A 4,013-nucleotide genomic window follows, 5' to 3' on the forward strand; every position below is an offset into this window, starting at 1 on the left:
CGTAACAGAATCCAGGTGAGTTTCTAGCCCCATTCCTTGTTATGTTTTCGGGGCTGTGTGCATACTCGATGTGTTGTTAATACATTTATCCTAAGTGATAAGTGTATGCCATATGTGATATATGTGATATGTATGAATGATTGCTTGATGGTACGTGAACGATCTTCGGATATTGCACGTACTGTCAGGTTGTAACGTTATAAATATGGCAAGTATGATATGTATGTTTACGTGTATGAACGTAATAAAGTTAATAAAAGAAGGAAATGACGGTTGTAGGGTTGTATGGTTACGAAAAGGGTACCAAGCCCTAATAATGCTCGAGGTATGTTGCATGGTTGTATGGTAACGAAGAGGAAACTGAACCCTACTAATATTCGAAAGCAAGGGACCAGACCCTTATAATATCTGTGATGTTAGGGACCAGACCCTTATAATATCTGTGATGTTAGGGACCAGACCCTTATAATATCTGTGATGTTAGGGACCAGACCCTTATAATATCTGTGATGTTAGGGACCAGACCCTTACAATATCTGTGATGTTAGGGACCAGACCCTTATAATATCTGTGATGTTAGGGACCAGACCCTTATAATATCTGTGAGGTTATAGGGCGAAAGGCTCTTTAAAACGTATGATTATGAAAGAAAGAAAGTATGTAAGTAAGAATGAAGGTATGAGTACTTATGTGTGTATAAAAGAAAGTTATGAGGTTAAGTACGTATGTATGTAACAAGGTATTGTATGGTAGTGTATGATTAACTAGAACTCACTCAGCGTAGCTGACTTTTAGTATGCACGCAGGTGAGTAGGATGAGACAGCTGGCTTGAGTGGAGGACACATGGCAGAAGACTAAAGCCTGGCATCTGAAGATCCGATATGTTTTATAAGTTACGTTTTGATTTTGAAAGACAAGAGGAATGTTTAAAGACATGATTATGAATTGATATGTAATGTTTTATGAAAGTTTTATATTCCGCGTAAAGATTTTAATTAACTCTGATATTTAGAACTGTGTTTATGAGTAAATCCAACACGAAAGTAGGGTTACCGGTAACGGGGCCTTACAAGTTGGTATCAGAGCAAAGTTCGAGAGATTTAAGCATCCTACATGCTTAGACTCGAACAGAGAATGGGATTTAAGTAAGAAAGGAAAGAAGATGCCAGTCCAAGAATGCCATGTGTCGCTCAAGCAAGATCAGTGAAGGTAAGGTGTATGATTAAATGATATATATTAATGAGAAAGGAAAGATATGTGAACGTCAGGGATAGGAATAATTGATTGTTTGATTTGACAAACTGCTTAAGTAGAACCAGCACAAATAGACTCATAAAGGGAAGTGTATAGGACACGGAAAGTAACGTGATCAGCTAATCACAACTGGCCACTGTTATTACCTGTTAGCCTTACTATCCTTGTACTAAATAGTTCCTTGAGTGATGATGTTTGTGTTTTCTCATATAGGATACTGATGGCTGGAGCTGGAGAATTTGTTGAAGCTGGGGGTCGCACTGGACGTCGTGGCAGGCCTCGTCTTGTCCGGCAACCCTCGGTGGAAGAAGCTTCCCACACCGAAGATGAGGGAAGCGCAGCTGGAGGAGACCAGAACAACAACGAAGAAGTTCAACTTAGCCCCGCAGTTCAGGCAGCCATCGTTCAGGCTGTAGTTGCTGCTGTGAAGAACCTGAATCCCGAAGGATCTGCTGGAAGCCGTGAGCGAACTGCTGAAGGGGCGGGTGGTGATGGTAGAAGGGATGGGGAAGGTGAAAGAGGGGCCTCGAGTGGGGATAAGTCTGTGAAAGTCGATGATAGGAGAGGAGGACAAGGTGGGTGCAGCTATAAGTCCTTCAAAGGTTGTGACCCGCCTAAGCTGACTGGTTTAGGAGACGCAATCGCTACTCTCCAGTGGATAACCGCTATGGACAAGGTTATCCGCATTAGCGAATGCCGTCCCGACCAAGCTGTGGGTTATGCTACTCAGTCTTTCGTAGATGAGGCTATGTATTGGTGGGAGAGTGTGGAGCAGAGGAAGACCCGTGAAGAGATCAAAGAGATGAAGTGGGAAGATTTGAAAGAGTTGGTAATGAAGAAGTTCTGTGCAGATGCCGAGGTTGAAAGAACGGAGATGAAGTTCCAGAATTTAAAAGCCGGTATGATGACGCATCGTGAGTATACCACGGAGTTCAACCGACTATCTAGGTTGGTGCCTGACATGGTTGACACTGAGGTCAAGAGAATCAAGTGTTATGTGAGGGGGTTGCCACAAAAGGTCCGCATGTTAGTCAGGGCGATTCAACCTGCTACTTTTGATTCGGCTGTTGGACTCGCGGAATTGGTCTATGCTGACGTGGCCGCGGATGATAGGGTGGAAAGGGACGAAGAGAAAGAGAAGAAAGGGGTCACTCCTGCTAAACGACCCGGTACTCAGTTATGGAACTCCAGGGATAAGAAACAGAAAGTGTGGGAGAAGAGATCGTGTAAGACCTGCGGAAAGAGGCATGGTGGTGAATGCAAGTGGGGTAAAAGTTCTAATGTTTGTCTCAAATGTGGAAAGGCTCATGGTGGAGAATGCAGAATGGGGTCGAATGCCTGTTATAAGTGCGGGAAGGTAGGGCATTATGCCAATGAGTGCAGTGCGAAGCCAACATGTTACAAATGTGGCAAGACAGGCCATATGTCAAGAGAGTGCACTGAAGGTGTAGCTGGAGGTAGTGGAAAGAAGGATGCCGATCAAGCTAGGCCCAGAACTAGAGCCTACATGCTGACCCAGGAACAAGCCAGGCAGATTCCGGATGTCGTCACAGGTACGTTTCTGGTGAACGATGTTTCCGCTTCTGTATTATTTGATTCTGGTGCGAATAGAAGTTTTGTAGCTACGACGTTTAGTAAACTAGCTAAAATGAAAGGCTGCCGAGTGTCTGAAACTTTTGTAGTAGAAACCGCAAGTGACACTTCGGTGAAAATAACAAAAATGGTGAAGAATTGTAAGATAGAGTTAGAGGGACATGAGTTCCCTGTTACCTTGTATGTTATGGCCTTAGGAGGGTTCGATGTAGTCTTGGGTATGGATTGGTTGTCTGAGTTTGAGGCTCAGATAGTATGTAAAAGTAAGATGATAAGGTTAAAGTCATTGGATGGTAGTGCGGTGACGGTTTATGGTGATAAGGAGAGTTATGGGCTTAATGTCATTTCGATGATAAAAGCCGAGGGTTTGTTAAGGCGAGGGTGCGGTGCCTACCTGGCGTATGTTGTCAACGCTACGGCCGAGACGAAAGAAATGAAGAATGTTCCTATTGTGCGCGACTACCCAGAAGTATTCCCTGAGGATCTTCCGGGGTTGCCACCTGAGCGAGAGATAGAATTTCAGATAGATCTAGTACCAGGAGCCCAGCCCGTCGCGAAGGCGCCTTACCGTCTAGCACCGTCCGAGATGAAGGAATTGATGTCCCAACTGCAAGAACTCCTCGACAAGGGTTTTATCAGACCGAGTGTTTCTCCGTGGGGCGCACCGGTTTTGTTTGTGAAGAAAAAGGATGGGAGTATGAGAATGTGCATAGACTATCGTGAGTTGAATAAGCTTACGGTAAAGAATAGATACCCCTTGCCTAGGATTGACGATCTGTTTGACCAACTGCAAGGTTCGAGTTGGTTCTCACGAATAGATCTCAGATCAGGCTACCATCAGCTGAAGGTGAAAGAGGTAGACATCCCTAAAACAGCGTTCCGAACGCGGTATGGACACTACGAGTTCCTTGTAATGTCATTCGGTCTAACAAATGCTCCTGCAGCATTTATGGACATGATGAATAGGGTGTGTCGACCGATGTTGGATAAGTCGGTTATCGTCTTCATCGATGATATATTGATTTATTCAAAGAGTGAGTCTGACCATGCCGAGCATCTGAGAGAGGTATTGGAAGTTCTGAAGAAAGAAAGGTTGTACGCCAAGTTTTCGAAGTGCGCGTTCTGGTTAAGGGAAGTGCAATTTTTAGGTCATGTGGTTAATCCG

This window comes from Bidens hawaiensis, unplaced genomic scaffold (assembly GCF_021521415.1).
Source record: "Bidens hawaiensis isolate Kalapana, Puna unplaced genomic scaffold, B.hawaiensis_p1.1 tig00009774_1, whole genome shotgun sequence".
Lineage (NCBI taxonomy): Eukaryota > Viridiplantae > Streptophyta > Magnoliopsida > Asterales > Asteraceae > Bidens > Bidens hawaiensis.